We start from the raw sequence: 13500 nt of genomic DNA, 5'->3' as shown, positions 1-13500 counted from the left end.
AGGTCTGTGGATACCGTGTTTCAACGGGATGTAGACCGTGGCTAACCAGTGTTGGAGGCAACGAAAACGTAACCTTGCGTTGGGCACGACGATGGTGGCAGCCGCCATATGCCCCAACAGTTGCAAACAGACACGTGTGGGAATCGTTGGAGCGTGGACCACCGTGTGCACCAATTCCTTGATGATTGTAAAACGTTCCATCGGTAAATACGCGCGAGCCGTGGTTGAATCGAGGCGTGCACCTATGAACATGAGATTTTGGGATGGAACTAGTGTTGACTTCTTCAGATTTATGAGAAGACCCAGGGTAGCAAACTCGTCGGACACTGTCCGAACCATATGACACGTTTCCGTGTAGGTCGTGCCTTTTAGAAGGCAATCGTCCAAGTAGGGAAATATCGTCACCCCTAACCTGCGTAGGTGGGCCGCGACCACTGCTAGCATCTTGGTGAAGACCCTGGGGGCACATGCCAGGCCGAATGGAAGAACCCTGTACTGGTAATGTTCGCTCCCCAGTTGGAACCGAAGGAAGCGTCTGTGTGCCACGTGAATCTCTACGTGGAAATAAGCGTCTTGCAAGTCGAGGACTGCAAACCAATCTTTTTCGTTCAACGACGGCAGAATGGTCAATAATGCTACCATCTTGAAGCGCTGCTTTCGAAGGTGCCGGTTTAGTCTTCGAAGGTCCAGGATGGGCCTCCATCCTCCCGACTTCTTTGGTGTGAGGAAATAACGGGAGTAAAAGCCTTTCCCCCAAAACTGCTTGGGAACTCTCTCTATCGCCCCGATGTTGAGCAAACGTTGAACTTCTTGCTCCAATAGATTCTCGTGAGAGGGGTCCCTGAAGAGGGACGGGGAGGGGGGAGTGGTAGGGGGAATAGAGAGAAAAGGGATGGAGAGGCCAGATTGAACTACCTCTAGCACCCATCTGTCTGTGGTGATCGTAGACCAATGGTGGTAAAAAGAGCGTAAACGATGGTGAAAAAGATGGTGCGATTCCGCATTGACTATGGAAGATTGGTTTGTATCCTCGACAAGCAAGTCAAATCTGTTGCTTGGTAGACTGTTGATTGCCCGAACGGTTCTGTTGTGGACGCTTGCGCTGGGGGCGCTGTCTAGGACGCTGGTTGTCGAAGGGCCGTGATTGTTGTCTAGGGAAATTGAAGTCATACCTCCGTTGGTATGGGAAATAACGCCTCCGTTTGAAGGAAGGTGTATACATCCCCAGTGTACGTAAAGTGGTGCGTGAGTCCTTTCCCGAATGGAGGACCTCATCGGTGTTTGCCGCAAAAAGTTTAAGTTTGTCAAAGGGCAAATCCTCAACCTTGCTCTGCCACTCCTTCGGTGCCCCTGCGGACAAAAGCCAAGATGATCTCCTCATGGCTATACCAGTGGCAGCGGCCCGAGCTGCTGTGTCAGCCACATCCATAGCGATCTGGAGCGCAGCGCTACACGATGTGTACCCTTCCTGCACTATCGCTTTCAGGAGTGGCTTCTTGGTGTCTGGGAGATGGTGCAATAAATCCGCTAGTTTGGAGTAATTATCAAAATTATGGTTTGATAGGTGGGCTGAGTAATTCGCAATGCGAAGTAAGAGTGTAGCTGACGAGTACACTTTCCTCCCAAATATATCCAATTTTTTATTGTCCTTGTCTGAAAGGGGATTTCTGTACTGTGGCGCCTTACTCCTACGTTGCGCTGCGTCCACTACTAGTGAATTGGGTTGGGGGTGATTAAATAAAAAGTCCAACCCCTTCGCTGGAACAAAATATTTTCTATCAGCCTTTTTACTTGTAGGTGCAATTGATGTTGGGGTTTGCCATATGTCGTCCGCTACTTCCATAATCGCCTCATCGATTGGTAGCGCTACTTTCGCACGTTGTTGAGGGCGTATATTCTTGAGAAGGCGATGTCTCTTAACAGGCACATCTGCTAATTGGATGTCTTGTGTGTCTGCCACTCGCTTGAAGAGGTCCTGGAAATGTTTCAGATCGTCCGGTGGGGAGATTTCAGCTGGGCAAATTGCTTCATCCGGGGAAGACGATGGGCAGTCCGCCGGGGAAGTTTCCGGTTTAGGGTCCTCCGTTTCTGATAGTTGACCCTCCTCTGGTTCGGATTGGTCTAATTGAATTGTTGAGCTTTTGGCTGGAGAAGGTGAGTGTAGTGATTGTGATTTGTGGTGTGAGTAGTCCGTTAACGGTGATTGGCAGATGTGAGAAGACCCTCTATGCGATAAAGGTGAACGATGACGGTAGAGGCGTTCGTCATACGATCTATGATATCGGTCACAGCAACGTTCAGAGCGTGACGGAGAGGGGTATCGAGAAGAACGTGCGCTATCATGCTGGATATAATAAACGCGGCAGGGGGAGCGCATCCCCGATCCGTATCTCGAGAGACGGGAGGGCGATCGGGATCGTGAACGGGATCGATGTGCATCCAAATACACCGCATCCCTATAACCATGCCGACTGTACATCATCCGAGTGGGGGAAAAATAGTCGTGATAGCGACTCCGCCCTCTTGGTGAAGCAGGTGGGGAAAAAGACCTGTGTCTGTGATGGGTCTTTGATAATGATTTCCTATGTGTTGGAGTCTGATCTCTACCCCGAGGTATAGGGGAACCAGTCACTGATTGAGGTCGGGACGGTGCCGGAGAGGCCAGCTGCTGCTGATCTAACGCCGGTGCCAGCAGGACGCCCGGTGCCAGAGTTGACATAGGTGCCGAGCCTGAGACATTAGCATGTTCTGCCTCAGGTCTCGGTGCTGGGGAAGACGGTGCCGACGTCACCGCCGGGACAGGGGAGACAGGCGCCGATCCCCCGGGCGCCGTTGAAGCCGCTGAAGCCGGTGCCGGGACGCTGGTCAGTTGCGGTGCCGGCGCGCTTGTCAGTTTCAAGGCGCGGGAAACTGAAGCCGCTGCCGGCTTGCTCTTAAATTGCGGCTCCGCTCCCGGTGTTGGTGCTGAAGCCGCTCTGACTCTAGACGATGAGGGCTCCTTTGTGCTGTTCCCCGGGAGTCGTGTGGACCCCCCGGGGGTCAATTTAGATGCCGCTGCCGGGGTTGAAGCTACCACAGGGAGGGATCGCGCCCGGGGCGGCTTTGCCGCTTGGGAGTCAGTCGGTCCCGGAGAAGCCACTCTCCGCTTGTGCTGGGAGATTTTTGTGGCTGCTGGAGGGGTAGGATCAGGCTGCAATGCCTTGCCGAACATGAACATACGGAGTTTCATCTCCCGCTCCCTCCGGGCTCTCGAAGTCAGTTTGCGGCAATGGGTGCACTTGTCGGGGACATGAGTGTCTCCCAGGCACCTAATACAACTATCATGGCTGTCAGCCAGTTGATCCTGGCATTTTGAGTCAAGTTATGGAAAGATTGAAGCTGGTTTAACGCGCTGCAGTTAGTCAATTTCACAGCTGCGCTTAGCCGCAGCGCTTCAGAGTAAAAACAGTTTTAAGAACTACTTTCTCTTTTTTTTTTTTTTTAAACAAGGGAACAGGTAAAGCAAACAGGAACACAGCTAACCCTAAGAACTCTAACTATTTACAGGTAGACAACTATCTAAACATGAGTAGATAAGAGATCAGGGAGCTCCGACCGCGACCTGAGGCGGTTGAGAGGAACTGACGGTTGCCGGCTCGCGCGCGGCTGATCAAAGGCGCGAACGCTATCCTGGTGAATCACGCATGCGCGAGCCGGCGGGAGCATGGCTATGAAAAGTCTCCGAGCTGTGGCGCCGGGACGGGACCCGACACCTAGAGTGGAGCACCCACGGGGCCACTCGAAGAAGAACATAGCTAAAGTCTCAGATACCTCCTCTATCAGCTCCTTGAGTATCCTGGGATGCATTTCATCAGGACCTGGTGACTTGCTGACATCTAACTTTCCTAAGTGATTTTTAACTTGTTCTTTGTGTATCCTATCTTCTAAACTTACCCTCTCTCTGCTTGTATTCACTACGTTAGGCACACCTCCAGACTTCTCAGTGAAGACCGAAACAAAGAAGTCATTGAGCATCTCCGCCATTTCCAAGTTCCCTGTTACTGCTTCTCCCTCCTCACTAAGCAGTGGGCCTACCCTGTCCTTGGTCTTCCTCTTGCTTTTAATGTATTTATAAAAGGTCTTCTTGTTTCCCTTTATGCCTGTAGCTAGTTTGATCTCATTTTGTGCCTTTGCCTTTCTAATCTTGCCCCTGCATTCCCGTGTTGCTTGCCTATATTCATCCTTTGTTAGTTGTCCTAGTTTCCATTTTTTATATGACTCCTTTTTTATTTTGAGATCGTGCAAGATCTCCTTGTTAAGCCAAGCTGGTCTTTTGCCATATTTTCTATCTTTCCTACACAGCGGAATTGTTTGCTTTTGGGCCCTTAACAACGTCCCTTTGAAATACTTCCAATAATTAAGAGAGAATTCCTTTACCCTGCACAAACTGAGTTGGCTGAAGAATAAGTAACAAATGTTTTGTTCACATACAAGTACAGGAGATCAGTCTCCCACAGTAGTGGTGGCCAATTGGTTAAGGAGTTTGATTAGAAACCCCTTGTAACCTCACTCAGAGGCTCCTGACAAGTCTGTCTCCTGTGTCCTTCTCCACCTCAGTCCCAGTGTGTGCATGATTTCATATCTGAGGAAACGCCTCCTCTCTTTTTCCCTGCCAATCCTTCCCGAGCAAGCTGTACCCTTCTGTGCCAATATTCCAGTCATGTGTTATCCCACCAAGACCTTGTGATACCAACTTATTCCTGCTTATTACCCATCATTCCTGTGTGTTTATACCAGCATCTAAGACACAATTAGAGTTTTCTTCCCAGTGGTTCTGTGTTGCTCCTTTATCTCTGCAGTTACAGCCTGTGATCTCTCCCATTTCTGGCCCATCTCCCAGGTGTCCATGTGATTCACTCACCTGGGGGCTTTGGTCACCTGCCCCCATCAAACCTAGTTTAAAGCCTCCTCACTAGGTTAGCCAGTCTGCACCCAAATACTCTTCCCTTCTTCGACAGGTGAACCCCAGCCCTGCTGAGCAGCCCTTCCTGCAACGGCATCCCATGGGCAAGGAAGCCAAAGCTCCCTGCCCACTGAGCTGTAGCTTTCTGTGCCCAGGGAGCCAAACACCACCAGGGCAGGAAGGCTGGATGGAAATGGCTGCATGTTGGGAGTCAAAGGTGTTGTCTGGAACCTTAAAGTAAAACAATTTTACACCTGTATGTGAGGGGGGCACCGTGGCTTAGCTGGCTCCGGGGTCTCAAGCAGAACACTGGGGGGGGGGGGGGGCACATGTCTCCTTGAGGCAGGTTCCTCACTCCCACGTCCCAGACACGTACTGTGGCACAAAGAGGAAGGGTCCCTGCAGAAAGTGGCTACATCTACACTGGCATGCTTTTCCGAAAATGCTTTTAACGGAAAACTTTTCCGTTAAAAGCATTTTCGGAAAAGCATGTCTAGATTGGCAGGATGCTTTTCCGCAAAACCACTTTTTGTGGAAAAGCATCCATGGCCAATCTAGACGCGGTTTTCTGCAAAAAAGTCCCGATCACCATTTTCGCAATAGGGGCTTTTTTGTGGAAAACAGTACTGTGCTGTCTACACTGGCCCTTTTGCGCAAAAGTCTTTCGGAAAAAGACTTTTGCCTGAACAGGAGCAGCATAGTATTTCCGGAAAAGCACTGACGATCTTACATGAGATCGTCAGTGCTTTTCCGGAAATTCAAACGGCCAGTGTAGATAGCTGGCAAGTTTTTCCACAAAATCATCTGATTTTGCAGAAAAACTTGTCAGTCTAGACACAGCCAGTGTGTCACAGGGATAAGCGTTAGCCCCAGGAACAAGCACAGCCCTGCAGAAGAGACACCCCTTTTCTGGAGCCAACAAACCCAGGAGCCGCACAACTCAGGATCCCCAGGGGCACTGACACAGACTCAGACTCCCTGGCACAGGAGAATCCCAAGCCTCACTTCTGCCGGCCAGCGGTTTCCCCTCTTCCGCTTCTTGTCAGCTCCCTGCAAAACACCTCACAACGGTAGGTGAGGCTGTGTGGGGATAAACCCAGCTGTGCTGTAGAGCAGCTGTTAGGTGTGGAAATTAATGGGCTCCTTTGGCCTCCCTGAGCAACTCACACATGTAAAAAAACTGCAGTTGAAGTTGTTTGCATGGGAGTCAGGATGGCCAAGTGGTCTAAGGCACCAGGTTCAAGGTTCTGTCCTTCCCTTAGTTGAGTGTTCTGGTCTCTGAATGGAGATGTGGGTTCAAATCCCACTCCGGACACATCCTCCATTTTGTATCTAGAGAAGTGACCTCATTTCCCTCTCTCCCATGACATTGTAGAAGCGCTTGCTTAGCATTTCTCTGAGGCTGCATCTACCCAGCAGTGTTCCTTGGGAATAACGGCCATTACACTGCAATAACAATGGGAGCATCTACACAGGAATTCCATTATTCTGACTTCTGAGGATTATTCCGTTATTCTGACCAGTGGTCTGAGGAGCCAGGAGGTTTCCAGGCTGCAGACAGACAAGCCCACAGGCAAAGACACAGCGCAATCCCAGCCACTTCCTGCTCAGCCCAGCGGGGTCTCTGTGTGGCCCCCAGACCTTTTGTTTGCCATTGTCCAGACACAGGGGCCCAGATTCAGCAACACTCACAGGCCCCACAGCAGGGGGCTGGTTTGCTGCTTCACCCCATGGCCCAGCAAGGAGCCCCCCAACTCCCTTTGTGCTCTGAGAACCCTGTTTCCTGAGACCCTCCACCCCTGCCTCAGACTCTGTTCTGCTTGAGACCCCAGAGCCCTCCCTTGGGCTGCCGGGCATGTGGGGACTCAGGTCTAGTGGTGGATTTGCAGAGTCCCACAACAGCTGCTGCCAGCGTGCAGATGTGCACGTCTGTCTGGGGTTACTGGGCACCGGCCTGATTGGGTGAGTCCCGGATTCTGTTCCTGCCATGATGGACATCCATCTGATTAACCCCCTTCACTTCCAGCCCTTCCTGAGAGTTGCTGCTTCCTTGACTAGAGTCCCTCCCCCTGTGTGTGTGGCTGGCAGGGGTTACTAGATGGATCCATTCACATGTAGCTTTACTGAAACCCCCCTCGTTTCTGCCTTGAACCTCCCTATGCCCAAGGGGTGGTGCCCAATAGAACAGGCCCTGTATGAAATGTGTCACTTTCACCCCTGGGAGCAGCTCAGCCATGCAAAGGGGCTGCCTGGGGCAGGACATTAGCCATGGAGGGCAGGGGTGGGTGTGGCAGTGACATCACAAGGGCCTTTTGCAGCCCCCTCAGCTTATTGGCTAAAGGAGGTTGAGAGGTGATGACCTCACAGAGAGTCCATGACAATGGCCAGGTGGGACAGGCTGCAGGGCAGAGGCCATCTCAGAGCCCTCCCCCCCCCCCCCCCCATGGCTTTGCTGCTGGGAGTCTCCATGAGAGTTGCCCTTGAGGCCTTTTTGGAGCCTTCTCCTTTCCCACGACTGACTGACCTAGAGGTCAGACATCCCTGTGGAGAAGGGAAGAGCCTCCAAGAAGAGTGGCTCTAACGTCGAAGGGGAATTAGCTCAAGTGGTAGAGTGCTTGCTTTGCATGCAAGAGGTAGTGGGATAGATGCCCACATTCTCCAGTGATGGGTGCAAGTCTCATTCTACTTTTTACTGGCAGAGCCACCCAGGGGGCTAAGAGGGTCCAGACCCTCCCCTCCCTCCCTTAATTCCTACTTGCTCTCCCCCAAAACCAGCTACGTTGGGGCAGAGAGCTGCTGGACGCCAGCCCTCCTGGGCCAGGCAGTGGCAGGAGCACTGGAGACAGGTTGCAGGTGGGGCAGAATTAGCTCCATCTTCTCCCACCTGCTTGCGGGGCCGGCTCCTTTCCTGCTGCCCCTGGCTGGGAGCCAGGACTCAGGACCCTTTCCCAAAATATACGAATTCCGCCCCCCACCTGCAATCCTCTGTTCTGCTCAAACAGAAGCCACAATGATACTCACAGCACATGCCACAACTTAAGTGTGGTTGTATTATGCTTTAAAAAAGTACCCAGGATCTTTTTCAAGGGGATAAGGCAACATGCCACATTTTTTGACCATACATAGATTAATCAATATTTATCATATGCATATGACACATCACACTCACGCACTCACACATACACACAAGCACACTCCGTCTTGTTGTTACCAAAAGCTTCTCCCCCTTACTGCACTGGCCAAGTGAGTTAGATGGGGGGGGTGAGGGAGGTGGAACTGCGCTTCTGCCCAACCGGATCAATGCTCCCATATTGACAAGACGAAAACCCAGGGTCCCTCTGCAAGACTCCTCATAAGAACATAAGAACGGCCATACTTGGTCAGACCTAAGGTCCTTCTAGCCCAATAGCCTGTCTGCCGACAGTGGCCAGCACTGGTTCCCCAGAGAGGGTGGACCGAAGACAACGATCAAGCAATTTGTCTCCTGCCATCTCTCTCCAGCCTCTGACAAACAGAGGCCAGGGACACCATATCTATCCCCCGGCTAATAGCCTGTTATGGACCTAACCTCCATGAAATTATCTACCTTCTCTTTAAACTCTATTATAGTCCTAGCCTTCACAGCCTCCTCTGGCAAGGAGTTCCACAGGTTTACTACACGCTGTGTAAAGAAGAACTTTCTTTTATTAGTTTTAAACCTGCTACCCATTAATTTCATTTGGTGTCCTCTAGTTCTTCTATTTAGGGAACTAATAAATAACTTTTCTTTAGTGGCCCTCTCCACACCACTCATGATTTTATAGACCTCTATCATATCACCCCTCACTCTCCTCTTTTCTAAACTGAAAAGTCCCAGTCGCTTTAACCTCTCCTCATATGGGACCCGTTCCAAACCCCTCATCATTTTAGTTGCCCTTTTCTGAACCCTTTCCAAGGTCAAAATATCTTTTTTGAGGTGAGGAGACCACATCTGTACATAGTATTCAAGATGTGGGCGTACCATAGTTTTATACAGGGGCAGTAAGATATTCTGGGTCTTATTTTCTATCCCTTTCCTAATAATTCCTAGCATCCTATTTGCCTTTTTGACCACCGCTGCACACTGCGTGGAAGTTTTCAGAGAACTGTCCATGATAACTCCAAGATCTCTGTCCTGATTTGTTGTAGCCAAATGAGCCCCCATCATACTGTACGTATGGTTGGGGTTATTTTTCCTGACGTGCATTACTTTACACTTATCCACTTGAAATTTCATTTGCCATTTTGTTGCCCAATCACTCAGTTTGGTGAGATCTTCTTGGAGTCCCTCACAGTCTGCTTCTGTCTTGACTATCCTAAACAGTTTTGTATCATCTGCAAACTTTACCACCTCACTGCTTACCCCTTTCTCCAGATCATTTATGAATAAGTTGAAAAGGATTGGTCCCAGGACTGACCCTTAGGGGACACCACTAGTTACCCCTCTCCAATCTGAAAATTTACCATTTATTCCTACCCTTTGTTTCCTGTCTTTTAACCAGTTCTCAATCCAAGAAAGGACCTTCCCTCTTATCCCTCCTATTTATCCCTCTCATGCAGCCAATTAGTCATCACCTCGCCTTTCCTAATGCTGCTTCAGAGAGAGTTCTTCCAAGGGCAGGCCCTTGCTGCTTGACTCCCAAGGAGTCTGTATGTCCAGTCTTCTTAATGAGCTCACTGCACAGGTATTGTCTTGGGTCTGGCTCCCAGACCTTCGCCACCCTGGCAACTGCTGCTGGAGGTGCCCCCCCTTTCATTCTCCATTCACACCTCATTCATTTCAACAGGGCAATAAAGGAAAGGAGAGAGCTCAAAAGACATTTTTTTCTTAAAAAGGAAAGTTTCTCTTAATACAAAGTTGTAGGAGAAATGTTACAGAGATTCTATAAGACCACTTAGAGATATATCTAAAAGGAGACGATCTTAATACACAGTTACATGAGAGTGATAATATTACTGGGAATTATCCACAGTTGTCTGTATATGCAAATATATATGCAAATATCTTCTTTCACGTTGATGGGCATGAATACAAAGATTAAGGCAAGATTACACAACACACAGGCCCTATGTAAGTCAGTTCTGATGATGTTAATAAAATGCAATATTTTCCCCATTTCCAACCATATGACAGCACTTTTAATGAGCAAGGGCAGTCCAGGAATTTAACTATTAAAACACATCTCAGCAGATATTGGCTTCACAATGTTAACAAATCAAACAAAACTGCCCATACGATATTTACTGAAATACAAGTAAACAACGTGGAGTTAAAGGCACTGGGGGGAGAGGTGGCCTGGCTAGAAAAGAAACCCAGGAATCCTGCTTCCCAGAATCGCTTCCTTTCCCCGCCCGCCCCACCAAACACCAGCTCCCACAATCCTCACAGGGCAGAGACTGGAAGCCCCAAATCTGACCAATACACCCACGGCCCACCCACAGGGAAGGAAAGACTTCAGAAGTTTGAACACCCAGTTCCTGGCTCTAACCCTCCCCTGGAGCCAGGCACCCCCCCAGGCCTCTGCTCTAGCCTTTCCCTCCCACAGAATGAGGGGAATAAATCTAGCAGGGTGGAGGGTAAAGTCCTGAATCTCACTGGAGCCGTGGGTGTGTCCCTCCAGGCGCTGGGGCCTATGCGCAGAGCGGCTGTGAACAGTCCCAGCGCAGGGCTCCAAACGTTCCATTGAAGGCACCTGAACTCTTTAGACTCTTTACTCCTTAGAAACCTCATGTTTTGAGGAGTTAGAGTTATTTTGAGGGAAGGATTTTCCCTCGGAATATCCCCGTTTTTTCTCTCGCAATAGCGCCGGTCTGCGATTATGCAAATGAAACACGGGATATTTAAATCCCCACTTCATTTGCAACTTTGGATGTCTACATTTGCATTCCTCTCTCGAAGGCCTAATCAAGTGCAGACAGACCCTCAGTAACAGAATATTTATCTACATTGAAGTACAGGAGAAGGTGCACTTATGGCTGTTTCTGTGGTGTCGTGGCTTTCACGTTTGCTTAATGGGCAGAAAGTCACTGACTCAAAGCCAGGCAGAAACAAAAAATCTTCTCCTATTGTGGTTCCCTTTAGTACCCACGAGGCAGTTCCAGGGCCTGCCCCCAGTGCAGGGGTGGTATGTGTGTGCTGATTGTCAGGAGCACAGAGGAGACAGCTGGGCAGGTTAGGCTGAGATGGGAGGAGGCAGCGTTGGGGTTGAGGCTCCTCAGTGGTACTTGGCAGAGATGAGGGCATTGCAGCCACATAACCCAAGGCCAATGGCAGCACCTCCAGCCTCTGGGACATCTGTAGCCTCTGCTGCAAGGGGACACAAAACCAGGTAAGGTTCCCCCCTGATGCTCAAATCCCCCAGCAGCCCCAGCTTGCTCCAATACCTTCCGTTCTCCCCACCCTCTCTCCTGGCCACACACGGCACTTCTTGGTGCGTCTCAAGCCAGGCCCTGCAAGGAGCCACCGGGGCAGGAACCAGCCCTTGGAGCTCGGCTTGCACCGGAACCGGCAGTTTCCCACCACGTCTCGCTTGAGAAGAGGCGACTTGTTCCCCTTCTTCTCACCTCACGTCTCCCTTGTTTCTGTTCCCTTCAAAGGTCTCCACTGCCTCAGGACCTGCCTCCTCAGGGCGCTGCCCCTCTGCCACTGGGCTGGGAGTGGAAGACCCCATAGTCTCTGCACTTGGGCTGAGAAGTCTCACTGGGACTCGTCTGTTGATGGGTTAGTCAGCCCGATGGCCAGCCGGATCCATTCCGTAGCGCTGCCCGAGAGGGAGCTTTCCCAATCTCCACTGGTATTTCCTGGGGCTTTGTGTTGGGGGATTGGGCTTGGCCAACTTCTCTGCTGGAAATGCCTCTTCTTTGGAAAGCAGCTCCCAGGAGTTCATGGAACTTCTTCTTCTCAGCTTGGGACAAGGACAAGCAAGGGGCAACGGGACAGGGGTTTATGTGATGATGACAGGGGTGAAGAAAGCAAATAAGAAATTATTTTTTCGCCTACTTAAGAACCAGGGTGACAGAATGAAACTGGTAAATAACCAAGTTAAAAAAGAACCATTTTTGCACCCAGTGGAACTCCTTGCCAGAGGGTGTTGTGAAGGTGAAATCTACAAGAAGGTCCAAAAAAGAACTGGATAATTTAATGCAGGAAAGGTCAATCAATGGCATTTCAACAGAATGGACAGGGCAGGTGTCCCTAGCTGATGTATATCTGAAGCTGGGAATGGAGGGATCACTTAATAACTGTCTGTCCTGAGGATTCCCTCCGGACAATGAAATTGGCTGCTGTTGTGAGACAGGATCCCGGGCTAGTTGGACAACTGGCATGGCCCAGTCTGGCTGCTTTGCTGTTCTATTTGGCTGTTCTTGTCCCCTCTGGGCAAGGGAGAATGGACCCCCCCCTCATCCTGAAGTGGACAGAAAATGGCCTGCGAAAGGCTAGTGTAGGTGACTTGTTTCATGTGTCCCTGATGGTCTAGTGCAGGGGTCTCCAAACTACGGCCCGGGGGCCGGATGCGGCCTGCGAGGCCCTCTCATCCGGCCCGTGGAGACCTTTTTGGATTCAAAGGCAGAAGAAGTGAGATTGTTTCAAAACCCATTTGAAGCAGATGTGGCCAGTTGCCCAGATGAACTGCAGCTGGAAGTCATTGAGTTGCAAGCAAATGACCTCCTTAGGGACAAGTTCAAAATAGGACTGGTGGGTTTTTACCAGTTTTTGCCCAAGGAAGACTTTCCTAATGTCAAAACTTTTGCATCAAGGTACCTTTCAATCTTTGGAACAACATACCTGTGTGAACAAACATTTTCAAGAATGAAATACGTGAAGAACAATTTGAGAACAAACTTGTCCGATGATAATCTCAGGTCACTGTTGATGTTAGGGACAACAAATCTAAAGCCAGAAATGTCTGCTATTTTGGCATCCAGGAAACAATTTCACCATTCACACTAATACAGGTGTTCATGTGTAGTGTATCAATGTGTTATTAAATAATAACTGAATAAAATAATATTAAATAAATAATTAAAAACAACATCCATGTTTTGATTGTTTTTTATTTGGACCTCAAGTGTGTAGTCGGCCCCCGAACTGCTGTTTGATAGTTAATGCGGCCCTCGGGCTGAAAAGTTTGGAGACCCCTGGTCTAGTGGTTAGGATTCAGCACTCTCACTGCTGTGGCCTGGGTTCAATTCCCAGTCAGGGAAACCAGCTGCAACTTTCCCAAAACATGTCCCTTGTCAATCTTCTTGCCACATGTTACAGCAGCTGAGACCTAGCATGGGGCTAACCCTAACCCCTCCTGCTTGCCTGGGCACTGCCTAGACTCAGGCCTCCCCAGTGCCAGCCTAAGGGCTCTGGAGAGGACGGGGCTGCTCCAGGGGCAGAGTCCTTTTTTCTGCAGTAGTTCAAACCCAGCCCCTTGGTTTCAACTAACTAACATTACTCCTCATTTTTTGCCCTCTGTGCCTCCCTCCCAACATCAACATACCCCAACACATCCCCTTCCCTCTCCCTCTCCCCTCTCCCCCCTCCCCCTGCT

Source organism: Pelodiscus sinensis, chromosome 26, assembly GCF_049634645.1.
Source record: "Pelodiscus sinensis isolate JC-2024 chromosome 26, ASM4963464v1, whole genome shotgun sequence".
NCBI classification, from domain to species: domain Eukaryota; kingdom Metazoa; phylum Chordata; order Testudines; family Trionychidae; genus Pelodiscus; species Pelodiscus sinensis.
Note: the sequence above shows the minus strand (reverse complement) of the source record.